The 16,741-nt window shown below is 38.8% G+C and overlaps 1 pseudogene; it reads left to right on the top strand.

The window, feature by feature from the left end:
- Positions 1 to 218: 218 nt before the first annotated feature.
- Positions 219 to 15,927, top strand: LOC147502359 (short-chain dehydrogenase RED1-like; annotated as a pseudogene).
- Positions 15,928 to 16,741: the final 814 nt, after the last annotated feature.

Genomic DNA, 16,741 nt, shown 5'->3' with positions numbered 1-16,741 from the left:
TCTTTATTAGTACCCAACTGCATAACTGGGTGAACACCAAATTCTCATTTTGGTAAAAACTATATATCCCGGGCTTTCACGTCACTTAGATTCCTAAAATCAAACGTCTTGAATATTCTGCCACTTTTTTTTAACAGAACCCATCTTGGGGAAAACCCAAAAAATTTCTAAAACCAAAAGAAAGATTAGATTTTGAAACTTGGGTATTGTTCAGAGCAATGGATGTTTCGGATGAACCAGTGGTTTTGATAACGGTTGTTCAGGAGGAGGTATTGGTCACTCCCTAGCACAAGCTTTTGCTTCAAAGAAATGTTTAGTTGTAGCAACAACTAGATCTCCGGGCTTCAATGAAAGACCTTGAAAGTGATCCTAGATTTTCACTTCATGAACTGGATGTTCACCGATGAAAGTGTTAGAAATGTTTTAACTAGTGTGCTTGATAAGTTTGGTTGTATCGATATCGTCGTCAATAATGCTGGTGTTCATTGCGTTGCTCCTTTGGCTGAAATCCCTCTTTCTTCATTAGAGCACACTTTCAATACCAATGTCTATGGTAATCTGTTCAAATCATCATTCAATATTTGCTTACTTTCTTGAATTAATTGATTTGTCTGAATTTTACTATGGTGGTGTTCAATGTGTGAATTTGGAATGTGAATATAGTGAATGTAGATATTTGATCTGACACGCTGAACACTTTTTTTTTTTGGTTGGCAACACGCTGAACACTGACTAATAGGTAACATTATTCTTGAATATTTCATAGTGATTTCTTGGAGATAAATTTGTGAAAATACTGTTTATATATATATATATATATATATATTATTTTTGTTATTGTTATTATTATTATTATAAATATTATCAATCTATCCGCTGTAATATTAGCAAGCCTGAACTAGGAATTATGAATGACCTAACACTGGTCTCTAGTTTTTTTTTTTTGTGAGAGTAGACTCTAATATTTGTAGAAAACTTATTCCAAAAATATACTTATTGTTAAGTAAACAAGAAAATCAAATTGATATGAACAAACCTTTAATTTCAACAAACAAACAAACCTTTTAGTTCAACTAATGAACTTAATTTACCAATGATTAAATCCGAGCCTAGTGAAGATTCACTATGTCCTTAAGACAGATTTTCCCCCTCACGGTGCTTGAAGGTTGATGGGAAACTATCTCCCAAGATAGAACGGATTTCCTTCTATAGAAAGCTAGCACTTCAATTCTATAGACTCAGCGAACACAACATAGTATTTGACTAAGAACAGGGGGAGAAGAGAAAGATCAGAACTCTGTGTGATCTGGTGTATTTTTCTCTCCAAATTCATCCACTATTTATAGGTGAGTGGTGCCTTTTCGAAACAACGATTGATTGTTGGGAAAAAAGTAAGCAACTCTTTGAAAAGTCACATGTTTCGAAAGGACACACCATTTCGGCATATAGCACTGTTTCGAACCAGTGCCTATTTCGAAAGGTTGCACCTTTTCGGCATGATGCATTGTTTCAAACCAAAGTGCACATTCGAAAGGTCGCACCTTTTCGGCATAATGCACTGTTTCAAACAAATGCATCATTTTGAAAAGGTTTTTCTCACATTACGTACTGTTTCAAGAAAAAACCCATTTCATCTTAAGTGGGGTAACTTGGGAGACAAACTACTCATTCATATTTAAATGGATTTGAGCAAATCATTTTTCTAACAATCCCCCACATGAATGAAAATTTGGCTTCTTCTATCATAAACATCGGATTTCTGTTCTTTTACAAATGAAAAGATACCGCCATCAGTCAAGTAGCATGGGAGGCCTTGAACTTGCCTTAGTGAAAGACGATCGGATTTAATTGGACGATCAGTAGACTTCAATTAATGTCCTTGAACTGTCAGCCGTTTGTATAAACCTAGACAATCATCTTCACGCAGTACCGTCTCGAATACTGTTGGTTCTCACGTTTGTGTTCATTTTGGCCTTGAACACTTCTTGGTTTCAGATAGTGCTTTTGAGACATTTGCCTTTAAAATTCTCATAGAAGCGTTTGCCCCAATTTCGCACTAACATAGGTGATTTCTATAAAGAGTATCCTGCAATACTCCACTTGGATAACATAACTTTCCAAGATATAGTAAATCATTAAAAGCTTGACTTATCCTGGGTCTCGCGGCAGATATGCACTGTCTTATATAGGAATGGGTTAGAGTATATTATTACTCTCCAGTGCTGACTGAGTCACAGACATAATTCAGTTGGCCCTTTGAACCTAGATCTTGGGATCTCCAGTCAACTAGGTTGGTTTTTCCATTATGAGGACTCTTGGTTGATTATCTCAAAGGCTTTAAGCCCATTACCCTTGATAATATTTCAACTTGCTCTCTTGTTAAACCTTTTGTAAGCGGATCCGCAATGTTATCTTTTGACCTTACATAGTCGATTGAGATAACTCCATTTGAGAGCAATTGTCTAACGGTGTTATGTCTACGACGTATGTGTCGAGACTTCCTATTATACATGCTACTTTGTGCTCCACCAATAGCAGATTGGCTGTCACAATGTATACACACTGCTAGCACAGGTTTAGCTCAGTTTGAAATATCCTCTAAGAAATTTCGAAGTCACTCAGCTTCGTCTACAGCCTCGTCGAACGCTATGAATTCTGATTCCATATATAGTGGACCTTGCTATGCACGTTTGCTATAAGGATTTCTTTGAAATTTATGCATCTCTCCTAGAGCAAAACACCACATTTGATGTCTTTTGAGTAATGCTTCAACAAATTTCCAATTTTGAATTGATTAATTCAAGAAGATACATAATCCCCCACATTTTTCCAATTTCTCATGACAAAGTCAATAAATTGGAAAACCATTTAGATATATGTTTTTTAAGTGAGGCTTGTTCTTAAAGAATGTCACATATCATTCATATAGTGTCGAAAACACTTCTAAGACCTCAATTTTGCTTACAAGTATGCTTATAAAACAATATCTTAATCAATCTTCTTTATTGACACTCTTTGGCGCAATAGTAAAACACATATATCTTACAAATAATACAATATTTTTAGAACCCTTTTAGCACCAGCCATTCCTAACATCTGGAATGAAGCAAGGATTCTTGGAATCTTGGATCATAATTCCCTCCAAGTGTGGCATTACCACCACCTTGTTTGCTTTCAAGAAGTCCATTCCAAGAATGACTTGAAAATGGTCTAAGCGAGCTACCATCAGGTCCACCTTTCCTCGCCAGTTGTGCATCTTAATGTCAACTTCCAAAGCTTAGTCCTTTCACCTGTTAGGCTTCTTGGTTCAAGCCTCATAGCCCTCAGACATTCATCATGAAGTTTCAATCCAATAGCCCTCGGATACATACTCGAGAGATTAACGTATGAGTTGAACCAAGATCCACCATTGCTAGTAGACACCCGAAGTTGTTGAGTTCCACTTCTACTAACATAAGGTCATCATCGGGGACCAAAATATTCATACCATTCAACTAACTAGTAGGTAAAGGAAATGAAATAGGAATAGCATTAATAGGAGAACACGGTGGTGTTGTCATTTCTATTCTGAAATAGAAACACACCTTGTTATTCTTTTTAGAAACAAATTCTGAAATAAAAATTTACTCACAAAATAATATGTGAACTTGCTTCTTGTTTGAGAAAGAATTGGTGTCGAAAGTACCTTTTCCGTAAGAGACAAAACCAAATTCCCGTTCTCAATATGCAAAAAGTTACTAAACATAAGACTTCTAGGAACAGGACAAACCCTTTGAATATTGTTTTCGTACCTTTAGAAACTATTTGGTTTGAAAGTCAGGAGAAAACAATTCTCTAATAGGTACAAAACCTTTTAGTATTTGAAATCCTCAATTTAGCATATGCACTTTGTACTTTCTGATTTTTAGTTATGACACATGTCATTCATTGAGTAAGTCTAGCGGTTTGGACATTAGACTCTCCAAATTTGTATTGTGAATCGTCTTATTCACAACAGTTGCCCCGTAAAAGTTTAAACCGTTTCTGTGGGACCACTTCCAAGAGTTGTGGCTATTCAAACTTAATCCTTTTACTTTTAGAACATGCCTCCTTTTTGAAACCATACGACTTCAGTGACTAAATTCACTGTTTGTTATTGGTTCTTTTTTGACACGGTCAAAAAGACTTAAAGTCTTGAATCGGACCTTACAAACAGGTGGCTCTCTTCCATATTTTAAATAGAAAACACAAATATTGAATGGAATAGTGTTTCCATCTCATTTGTTGCCTCTACGGTTCAAAGTCCAGATAAAAGTGGCGTCAAACACCAACTTATCTTGCACTCACAACGCGTTTGATATGATGACATCATCATTCCGGAGAAATTAATATTTGAACAAAGTCCCAATTTAATAAAATCATACCGATGACCAATACCTTTCCGTTAATATTTGAACAAAGGGCATGCAATTAACTAGAAATACAATAATACATACCCCAGTTAAAAAAAATGTGTCTCATGACATATCAATATTTTGACCACCGCTTCTCAACGAAACGTGAACAAAACACTTTTAAAAATGTTAGTTCATTAACAATAAGTATAGCCAAAATTAATTAAACCAAATTAATACAAGGCAATAAGGATCTGTCTTAAGTTTGTAGAAAACTTATTCCAAAAATATACTTATTATTAAGTAAACAAGAAAATCAAATTGATATGAACAAACCTTTAATTTCAACAAACAAACAAACCTTTTAGTTCAACTAATGAACTTAATTTACCAATGATTAAATCCGAGCCTAGTGAAGATTCACTATGTCCTTAAGACAGATTTTCCCCCTCACGGTGCTTGAAGGTTGATGGGAAACTATCTCCCAAGATAGAACGGATTTCCTTCTATAGAAAGCTAGCACTTCAATTCTATAGACTCAGCGAACACAACATAGTATTTGACTAAGAACAGGGGAGAAGAGAAAGATCGAAACTTGGTGATCTGGTGTCTTTTTCTCTCCAAATTCATCCACTATTTATAGGTGAGTGGTGCCTTTTCGAAACAACACAGTGACTCTTGGGAAAAAGTAAGCAACTCTTTGAAAAGTCACATGTTTCAAAAGGACACACCATTTCGGCATATAGCACTGTTTTGAACCAGTGCCTATTTCGAAAGGTTGCACCTTTTCGGCATGATGCACTGTTTCAAACCAGTGCACATTTCGAAAGGTCGCACCTTTTCGGCATAATGCACTGTTTCAAACAAATGCATCATTTTGAAAAGGTTTTTCTCACATTACGCATCTTGTTTCAAGAAAAAACCCATTTCATCTTAAGTGGGGTAACTTGGGAGACAAACTACTCATTCATATTTAAATGGATTTGAGCAAATCATTTTTCTAACAATATTTAGCTTACAATTTTTTTTAATTTGTTTATAACCTTTTCCAAGTATGTGGAATGAAGGAACATATATGAAAGAAGTAATCGAACAATCTTTCGAGGAGTCTGTTTTTGATTTTTTAGAATGCTATTTTCTATTGTTGAGGAACCGACTATGCTTCTTATTTAAGTTGTATGTCACATTGTTGTGTACTACTTAAGTAGGGAAGGTGGCCAAGAAACTTCTCATTTTGTTATTTTCGACTTCCGAGTGGGGCGAAGGCCTCACTCGGGGCCACTCTCTAATGGCATATTGATCATAAGCAAGGTTCAAAACCAATAATAACAAGTAGCATATTGAGCTATCTAGACTCTAGACAAGGAATGAGGAAAATAATTTTATTTTCCCATTTATATAGCAAAAGAAATCCTCTTTTATTACTTACACATCGCTTTCAGTTGGGATGAGGCGATAATTAATATATCCAGGCAAGTGTTATACTACTATAACAACCTCTTTCAAGCCTTGGTCATGCCTAATATATATTCAGCTGATCAATAATTGTCACCTATGCTGATTTATGTTGCTCTAGACGTCTGCTTCTTGCAAAATGATCTTCGACATTGCATTCCAGATAGCTTATGTCAAAGACTCAAGAATATTGTGAATTGGTACTCTCCTTGAGATACCTATGTCCCTTTTATAGAATCAGCAAATGATATTTACAAGATATTACTAAGATATTACAATATATCTTCTAGGATATTTACAAGATATTCTCTAGGTTATTTTGGAATGGAATACAAACAAATCTAGAGAATCTAAGGATATGCTGGCTGGTGTGCTATATTAGGAAGAACCCAACTGTTTTTCTTTGATACCCTCCCTCAAATTGATGTTGGTGAGTCAACAAGCATCAATTTGCTAACAAGGAACTGATGTCATTGTCTTGCCATTGCCTTAGTAAAAAGATTAGCGACCTGATGTTCGGTAGGAATGTGAGGCAGAGTAATAACCTTTGCTTCATAGGTATCCCGGATATAATGACAATCAACCTCTATATGTTTTGTTCTCTCATGAAACACTGGATTTGCAGCAATATGTATAGCACTAGTATTATCGCCATGGAGGGGAGTTGGGTTGGTTTGAGGTAACTCAAAGAGAATCCCACGAAGCCAGACCACTTCTGAGCAGAGGACTGACATGACCCGATATTAATCTTCAGTAGATGATTTTGACACACAATCTTGCTTCTTACATTTCCATGAAATAAGTGAATCACCAAAAAAAATGCACCATCCGGGTTGTAGATCGCCGAGAATCCCGGACATCTGCCCAATCATCATCACTGTATGATACTAGATTGAGTGCTTTGCCATGTGGAAAAAATAATCCCCGATGGGGAGTCCCCAAAAGATACTGTACAATCCGACGAACAGCTACCATGTGAAAATGTCGTGGTGAAGCCATAAACCTGCTGATTGTATGAACTGCATAAGAAATGGCAGGTCTAGTAATAGTGAGATAAATCAGACTCCCAACTAATTGTCGATATAAGGTAGGATCATCAAGAAGGTCACCCTCATCCTTTTTTAATTTTACATTCACTTCAAGAAGAGTATCAACTGAAGTGGTGTCTTCCAGCCGTGCAAGGTGGACCAGATCTTGTGTATACTTGTGTTGATTAAGAAAAACCCGTGTGGTTAAGAGCGAATCTCTAAACCAAGAAAATAAGTGAGTGCCCCAAGATCTTTCATCTAAAATACTGTATGTAAATGTTGTTGCAGCTTCTTAATAAGTGTCACATCTGAACTCAAGATGATAATATCATCCACATACACCAATAGAAAGACCATGCCATCTTTACTCTTGTGAAAAAATAAAGATGCATCATATTGACTTTGGGTAAATAAAAACCCGAGTAGTGTGCTGCGAAACTTTTCAAACCATGCCCTAGGAGCCTGCTTAAGACCATACAAAGAAGTGTCATACCAGAGGGAAGTTTCATGTAAATCTCTTCCTGAAGATCCTCATGCAAGAAAGCATTCTTAACATCCATTTGGTGTATCTGCCAAGACTGTGAGGCGGCCAGGGCAAGAAGAAGCCGAACTGTAGTCATCTTGGCAACAGGGGCAAATGTCTCATCATAATCCATGCCATACTCTTGTCGGTTGCCCAGGGCTACTAATCGAGCTTTGTAACGTAAGCTTAACAGAGAACACCCACTTACTACCAATAGGATTCACCGAGGAAAGACAAGGTACTACATCCCACGTTTGATTTTGCTCAAGCGCATTGAGTTCAGCCTGCATGGCCTGTTGCCAACATTCATGCGCCACAGCCTGTTTATAAGAGTTAGGAATGGAAATAGAGGAGAGAGTGGCAGTCATGGAAATATGTGAGGAAAAACCATACCAATCAGGAGGATGAGAAACTCGGGTAGACTGCTTAGGAACAACTACCAAAGAGGGTGTCGGATCAATCTTCACAGGAGAATCAGGAGGATCCAGAAAAGGAGTAACCAAGGGACGAGAGCATCTAGTATAAACTAGACCTGGCTGAAATCGATTTGTAGGAATATCAGGGGTGGAAAAATCAGGAAGAATAGAATATATAGAAGACACAGGATCCGCATGAGAGAGAAAAAACTTTTGATTTTCAAAGAAAACAGCATGCCGTGAAATGCGTAGACGATGAACATCAGGATCATAATATAAGAAACCTTTCTGATGAGAACTATAACCAAGAAATGCACATTTCATAGATTGAGCAGAAAGCTTAGTTCTTTCATGCGGGGGAAGATGAACAAAACAAATACAACCAAATGTATGCGGATTAGAATAGCGAGGATGATTCCCAAATAAATGAAAATATGGAGAAACATTATCAAGCACAGGAGTAGGCAATCTATTTATGAGATAAACAACAGTAGATAAAGTTTCACACCAAAAACGAAGAAGAACAGAGGATTCTAGAAGTAAAACCCGAACCATGTCAAGAAGATGTATGTTCTTACGTTCAGCCACTCCATTTTGTTATGGAGTAGCTGGACAAGATCGTTGAGAAAGAATGCCTCGTTCTTGAAGAAATTGTTGAAACTCATTTGACAGATATTCGCCTCCTAAATCAGATCGAAGACTCTTGATAGAGGAATTGAATTGATTGTTAATGAGTGCAAGATAATTTTTAAAGATTGAGAAAACTCGCTTTTAGCACTAAGAAATAAATCCAAGTAAACCTACTATAATCATCAATGAAGGTTACAAAATATTTGTATTGGCATAAGAGATGATAGGAGAAATTCCCCATACATCACTATGCACAATATCAAAGGGTGAGAAGCCGCGGAACCCGATTGAGAAAAGGTAGACTTTTGCTCTTAGCTAGCTTACAAGAAGAACAATCAAAAGACAACGAATCAAGGAAAACAGAGTTTTTATTGTATAGAAAACCAGACTGGAACAATGTATGAAGTACCTGAGGATTAGGATGGCCTAGGCACCGATGCCAATCCTCAGGACGCAAATTAGAACTAGTACAAAAAGAAGACCATGCAGAAATGAAAGAACTAGATTGGGGATGCATGATCAACAGAAAGAGTCACCCCTCCTTAGGACCTTTCACGATTGTCTTCCGTGACATTTGACCCTGCACCACACAACCAGACGAAGAAAAAATCACATTACAATTATTATCAACAAGCTGACCAACAGAAATCAGATTCGTGGATAATTGGGGAGAAGCCAAGACATTTTTTATAATAGGAGAAATGTCACCCATGGCAGTACTAGGTAGAGAGCTACCATTTGCCGTGTGAATTTTAAGAGGACCAACATAGGATTTGAGATTCTAAAGAGAAGTTGAATTATTTGTCATATGATTGGAAGCACCCGAGTCGAGATACCAAGGTTGAGAGGATGATTTTTTGTTACCTGAGAAGCCTAAAGCCGAGAGTGCAGAAACAATTTGGTGTAACATATTCTGAAAGAGAGGTGAGGATGTGGTAACATGAGCATGAACAATAGGAGTAGGGGAACCAGAATCAGCAATCGCAGAATAAGCAGTACCCTTCCTTCTTGGTGGCCGGATCCAACACTCACTGATGATGTGACCAGACTCCTTACAATAGTTGCAAACCTTCTTAGTGCAAGTTTTGGCTATGTGGCCAAAACCCTTATAGCTGAAGCATTGAGTAGTGGCTGGATCCCATCTCTTGGATCGATGTTGAGCAATATATGCGACTTGAGGAGTGACAGCAGCCTACTGTTCCATAGAGGCCCGAGTGAGTAGTCTCTCGTTCTTCACTTAAATAAATCCCCCAAACACACAGCCAAAGAAGGAACGGGATCTTTGTTCATTAACTGAGACCTCACAGGTTCAAATTCTGACCTAAGTTTCATAAGAAACTGATCCCTTTTGCTAACCTCATGTACTTGTTGAACAATATCCAACCCATTAGCAGGAAGAGTTGCATAAATAATATCTTAATATTCTTCCCACAAATTGGAAAAACCAAAATAAAATTCTTCAATGGACAACGCACCTTGAGAGTAGTTAGCCATTTCAAATTCAAGCTGAAACCGGCGGGCAGTATTAGACTGATGGTAGATGGTCTTCAAGTAAGTCCACATTGCATGAGCTGTCATGTAGGGGCGCAGGTTCAGGAGAATATGGGGTTCCACGGATCCAAGGATCCAAGACATAATTTTGGCATCCTTGGTATCCCAAGAAGGGAATTTGGCCAGTTCTTTTCCAGCATCAGGGGCACCATTAGTGCCATCCAGATGGCCAAGAAGCTCCTTTCCCTTCACAAATAACACAAACTGAAAGGCCCAGGCAAAATAGTTCTTCCCAGTGAGCCGAATGCAAATAGAATCACTTTTCTCACAAGACATATCGAGAAAATACAATAACGCCAAGAAAACGAAACCACGCAACGCCCCAAGAAAACGAAAACAAGAAAAAAAATGTTTTTAGACAAGGGCTCTGATACAATGTCAAAGACTCAAGAATATTGTGAATTGGTACTCTCCTTGAGATACCTATGTCCCTTTTATACAATCAGCAAATGATATTTACAAGATATTACTAAGATATTACAATATATCTTCTAGGATATTTACAAGATATTCTCTAGGTTATTTTGGAATGGAATACAAACAAATCTAGAGAATCTAAGGATATGATGGCTGGTGTGCTATATTAGGAAGAACCCAACTGTTTTCCTTTGATAGCTTAGTTATTACGCTCTTTCCTGTGGTCCTTGGTTTCGTACTCATTGTTGCAAGGAGTTACAAACCCATCTAGTGAACGTTCCCTCATTGTGAATTGTGCGGTTTGCTTACCTTAGTATGTCCATTAATTATTATCAGCTTCTTTACATATCTGACATGATACTTAGAGGTTGAAATTGGAAATAGATTGTTAGATTTCCATCTAATAAGGTTCCTAACACCCTCTGAGTCAATTGTTGGAATCACCACTAGGAAGTAACATTCCGAAGCAAAATGGGGAATCTAACCGAACCACCAACTACCCTTGGGCCGACCGACCGTCTTGAAGTGTAGATGTTTTTTCCCATAGGATATAACATAGATTCGATCAAAATAATAACTACATATGAAGTTATGTTGTTGTGTGAATTTGCAACATTGAAAAAGTGGGTTGGTGCAAGGTCTTTAAAAGGGCATTCAGAGCATAGTAAAAGACTGAAAGGATAATTTGGTTTGGTAGTCCGTAGAGGTATGAATCACATTGAGAGAATGTACAAGTCGAAAAAATATATGAATATGATGAATCCTGAAGTTACTGAAACTATGATGATGCAAAACAAAGTTGTTTAGGGACATGATTGTGTGTTTCTAACTTTCTATAACACATTGCAGATGGTGTTCAAATCCTCATTTAGATTTACATTTATGTTTTACAGGTCCAATGAGGTTAATTCAGGCCGTTGTGCCTCACATGGCGACTAGGAGAAAGGGAAAGATAGTCAATATTGGAAGTGTTAGCGCTTTGGCTCCTGGACCCGGGCGGGCGCTTTACTCGCTTCAAAGCTGCTCTTCATGCCCTAACTGACAGTTTAAGGTTTCAATGCTTTTTCCCTTGTTTATTCTTTACCTCAAAAGATTTTAAATATATCTCATGTGGTTGTTGTTGGAGTTATCCCTCACATGAGGAGAGAAACGGAGCTGATTCTGCGTGGGGATGTCAGAGGGCACCTGCGCTCAGAACGAGGGCACCTACACCCAAGAGCCTGGATGTCAGAGGGCACTGTGCTTTCAGGCGAGGGCACTCGCTTTCAAGACTATTTTCGTGGGCCTCGCTACAGTAACCGCGAAATTTGGTTTTTTGATACAAAAACAAAATCAAGGTTTTGGAAAACCTAATACTAAGAACCGACAAAAACAAAAGAGAGAAACCAATCTTGAAAGCTATCAAGATTGAGATAACCTTTCTGAGAGATACAACCCTGTAAAGAGATAAGAGTGATCTAGTAAGGTGAGAGACTGAAAGGAGAGATTGTAATCTTCCTTCCCACTTTATAAAGAACTGGCTCTTGTGGAAGTAGACATCATTGGCCGAACCACGGTAAATCTTTGTTTTGTGGTTTGCCTTTACTGCTTTACATTATTATTTGTTGTTGATAGTTGTTTAGCGAGTTGGGCATGTTAGTATAGGCTGTAGTTGATATTTAAAATTTGTCTGGAGTTGAAGTGTGTCCAAACAAGTTATCTGTGTAGTGGGGGAATCGATTGGTATTGGTATAAACCCCAATAGACTCCTACCAATGGTCCTATGAGAGTAAAGTCCCACCAGGGAGCTTCGTACTTCTTGACATTCATTGATGATGCGTCAAGAAAGATATGGGCCTATAGTCTGAAGACTAAGGATGAAGTACTTGGCGTGTTTGAGAAATTCCACAGCATGGTGGAAAGAGAGACTGGGAAGTTGTTGAAGTGTATTCGCTCAGATAATGGGGGAGAGTACATTGGGCCATTTGAAGAGTATTGCGAGTCATGGGATTAGGTCATGAGCGGGGCCGTTCTCAAGACACCGCAACGAATGGAATAGCAGAGAGAATGAACCATACCATTGTAGAGAGGATGAGATGCATGCTATCTCACTCTAAGCTACCTAGAAGCTACTGGGTAGAAGCAATGCGTACAGCCGTGCATGTGATCAACTTATCGCCGACAAAGCCTCTGAATAGTGATTATCCAGAGAGAGTATGGTCAGGCAGAGATGTTGATTATGGATACTTGAGGGTATTTGGGTGCAGGGTATTTGTGCATATTCCGAAGGATGAGAGATCCAAGCTTGATGACAAAGCCAAGCAGTGCATTTTTCTGGGTTATGGAGATGAAAAGTTTGGTTACAAACTCTATGATCCGATTAACAAGAAGGTAATCCGAAGTCGAGATGTTGTGTTCTTAGAAGACCAAACCATAGCAGACTTTGAGGAGGGTGAGAAGCTACAGGCTTTCACCAATGATCTTGTTGATTCAGAACCAGAAGTTCCTACTGTGGAACGTGCAGAAGGCATTGAGAATGCAGAGAACCATGAGTTTGAAGCTCATGATGAGAATCCTATTGCTCATGATGGGATAGAACCTATTGGTATAGAAGATGCATATGAGATGCATGAACCACCACCAGAGCAAGCAGAAGTGCATCCTCCTGAGGCACCAGCAGATGGGGCAAGGAGGTCTGACAGAGGGAGACTAGCTTCAACCAGGTATCCACCACATACGTACGTGCTACTATCGGATGGTGGAGAACCTATGTACTATCAAGAGGCACTTGAAGGTACAGACAAAGAAAAGTGGTTGAAGGCCATGCATGACGAGATGGATTCTTTGCATAAGAATCACACTTATGAGTTAGTTGAGAAACCGCAGGGACGAAAAATTCTCAAAAATAAGTGGATATACAAAGTCAAGCATGAGGAGAACAATCCTCACCCAAGGCACAAAGCTCACCTTGTTGTGAAGGGATTCGGTCAAAGGAAAAGGATTGACTTTGATGAGATTTTCTCTTTTGTAGTGAAGATGACTTCTATCCGGGTGGTATTGGGTATGACCGCAAGTATGAACCTAGAGGTTGAGCAGCTAGATGTTAAGACAGCTTTTCTTCATGGAGACCTTGAAGAAGATGTCTACATGGACCAGCCAGAAGGGTTTGAGGTCAAAGGCAAGGAGCGCCTAGTATGCAAGCTGATAAAGAGCTTGTATGGGTTGAAGCAAGCACCGAGACAGTGGTACATAAAGTTTGACTCCTTTATGGCGAAGCAAGGATACAAGAAGTCTTCTTCCGATCATTATGCGTTTGTTCAGAGATTTCTAGATGGGGATTTCATAGTGCTATTACTGTATGTGGATGATATGTTGATAGTTGGCACAAACATCAACAAGATATCCAAGCTAAAGAAAGACTTGAGTAAGTCCTTTGAGATGAAGGATTTGGGTCAAGCAAAGCAGATACTTGGGATGCGGATCACTCGTGACAGAAAGAGTGGGAAGTTGTGGCTTTCTCAAGAAAGCTACATTGAGAAGGTGTTGAAGAGATTCAACATGGATCAAGCGAAGCCAGTCAGTTGTCCGCTTGGTGGCCAGTTCTGCATGACCAAAGAGATGTGTCCAAAGGGTGAGCATGAGCACAGTCAGATGGAAAAGATTCCTTATGCATCCACAGTGGGCAGTTTGATGTATGCCATGGTGTGTACAAGATCGGATATTTCTTTCGCCGTTGGTGTTGTAAGCAAATTTCTGTCAAATCCGGGTAAAGAACATTGGGAAGGTGTTAAGTGGATATTGAGATATCTCAAGGGCACTTCCAAATCGTGTTTGTGCTTTGGTGGAAGTAAGCCCTTACTTGAAGGCTACACTGATGCAGACATGGTAGGTGATGTTGACTCGATGAAGTCCACCTCCGGTTATCTGGTTACTTTTGCAGGGGGAGCAGCTTCTTGGCAATCTAAGTTGCAAAAGTGTGTTGCCCTCTCCACTACAGAAGCCGAGTATATTGCAGCCACTGAGTGTTGCAAAGAGATGCTATGGATGAAGAGGTTCTTCGACGAACTAGGGCTAAAGCAGAAACAGTTTGTAGTTCTATGTGACAGTCAGAGCGCCATCCACTTGAGCAAGAATCCGAGTTTTCATTCTAAATCCAAGCATATACACGTGCGTTATTATTGGATTAAAGAAGTACTCGAAGACAAGCATTTGTGTATCGAGAAGATCCATACCGACAAGAACGGGTCGGATATGATGACCAAAGTTTTACCGAAAGGTAAGTTTGATATTTGTTGTGCTACCGCCGGAATGGTAGCAGACTCCTCCTGTTGATTTGGAAATTGCATAGAGGTATCCCCCCTCACTGTTCAGGAGGGGGAGATTGTTGGAGTTATCCCTCACATGAGGAGAGAAACGGAGCTGATTCTGTGTGGGGATGTCAGAGGGCACCTGCGCTCAGAACAAGGGCACCTGCGCCCAAGAGCCTAGATGTCAGAGGGCACCGCCGAGGCGAGGGCACCCGCTACCAAGGCATTTTCGTGGGCCTCATTTTATAAGAATGAAATTTGGTTTTTTGATACAAAAACAAAATCAAGGTTTTGGAAAACCTAAGACTAAGAACCAGACAAAAACAAAGAGAGAGAAACCAATCTTGAAAGCTATCAAGATTGAGAGATAACCTTTACAGAGATACAACCCTGTAAAGAGATAAGAGTGATCTAGTAAGGTGAGAGACTGAAAGTAGAGATTGTAATCTTCCTTCCCACTTTATAAAGAACTGGCTCTTGTGGAAGTAGGCATCATTGGCCGAACCACGGTAAATCTTTGTTTTGTGGTTTGCCTTTACTGCTTTACATTATTATTTGTTGTTGATAGTTGTTTAGCGAGTTGGGCATGTTAGTATAGGCTGTAGTTGATATTTAGAATTTGTCTGGAGTTGAAGTGTGTTCATACAAGTTATCTGTGTAGTGGGGGAATCGATTGGTATTGGTATAAACCCCAACAGTTGTATTTATTAAAATTCATAACAATCTTCTCATCCTCGGGACTAATTGGTCAAAGTGTAAGGTCTCACCAACTCGTTGCGGATATAGGATCTTATCTTTTGAGATGTTCTGCAGATTATGAACTTTGTCTAGTCTATAGCTTATCTTTGTAGTCCAAAAAATCTTTTCTATTCTTGAATTTTTAGACCGTGATATAGGTTGCACAAACATGTGTTTGCAGATTGGAACCGCAAACTTTTGGAATCGATGTAATTAGTGTGGTTCCGGGGCAGTAAAACAAATTTACCTACTACTTCCGCAGCTAGATACGGCGGATGCCCTGAGTGGAGGCTTTACAAACCATTTAATGATGTCATTCGTTCAAGAGCCACCCTGTCACACACTGTGAATGCTACCACAGCTGAAGAGTTCGCTAAGAAGATAGTTGATTGTTCAAAAAAGAATCCACCGGCGTGGTTCACGATGGTCAGTATTCCACGTCTCGCTATCCCTGTATCACCGCCACTTTCTATAAGAGATTTTATCCTTAGCAAGGCTATGAAATGTTAAAGCCTCCTGCAACTGCCGCCTAAAGTGAAGCTTTATAGTTTCTAAAAGTTTGCTTAATTGTAAAATAAGTTCATGCGTTTCATTTAGTACTTGATTTTATTTCTTTTATGTATTAGAACATCTAAAGAAGCGTTGTATACTTGTATCTATGATTTTTTGGGAAAGTTCAAGTAATTAATTTCTTTGGTACCATCTTGAAAGTTTATCGGTGGAAACTTGATTGGCTGTCAGTCGCGTAATGCAATTTTAAATAGATTGTTTGGTACGCATATTTTGTACCTACCATAAAATGCGAAGGGAAAAAAATTGGTTCATAAATCACAATCAGATTATTGAATTAACATAAGACAACAAGTTGAATTGTGTATTTCGTATACATCTTATATGCATATTTCGAAAGTTATGAATGAATGATCACCGATTGTTCATTTGGATATCTACATTGGATCTATCTTTCAAGTTTCAACTTTCACTCGATACTCCATAACCTCGACGGTTAAAATCATGTCGGCATGGCAAGACAACGATTGATGACGAACCAAACTCCAATAAAATGCACCTATAAATCACTTGTCGCTTATGAAGTAGCTAGGCACGCCTTCTTCCTGCTCTCTAGGCTTTAGTCTTCTTTCTCTCCATTGCTCAACATTGTCAACCCAATCGTTTAACGATTGGGTTGCTTGAGCACGGAGAGAAAGAAGATCGATTTCTTCGATTCACGTAAGTATTGCCAAAGTTTACATTGTGTTTTTCTTTTGAATAATGCACTTAATTTCTGGTAAAGTTTCCGAGCAAACCTATACTAATGTACTTC

Source organism: Coptis chinensis, chromosome 4 (genome assembly GCF_015680905.1).
Source record: "Coptis chinensis isolate HL-2020 chromosome 4, ASM1568090v1, whole genome shotgun sequence".
In the NCBI taxonomy this organism is placed as follows: domain Eukaryota; kingdom Viridiplantae; phylum Streptophyta; class Magnoliopsida; order Ranunculales; family Ranunculaceae; genus Coptis; species Coptis chinensis.
The sequence above is the reverse complement of the archived record's forward strand: the minus strand, read 5'-3'. Positions and strand labels throughout refer to the sequence as shown.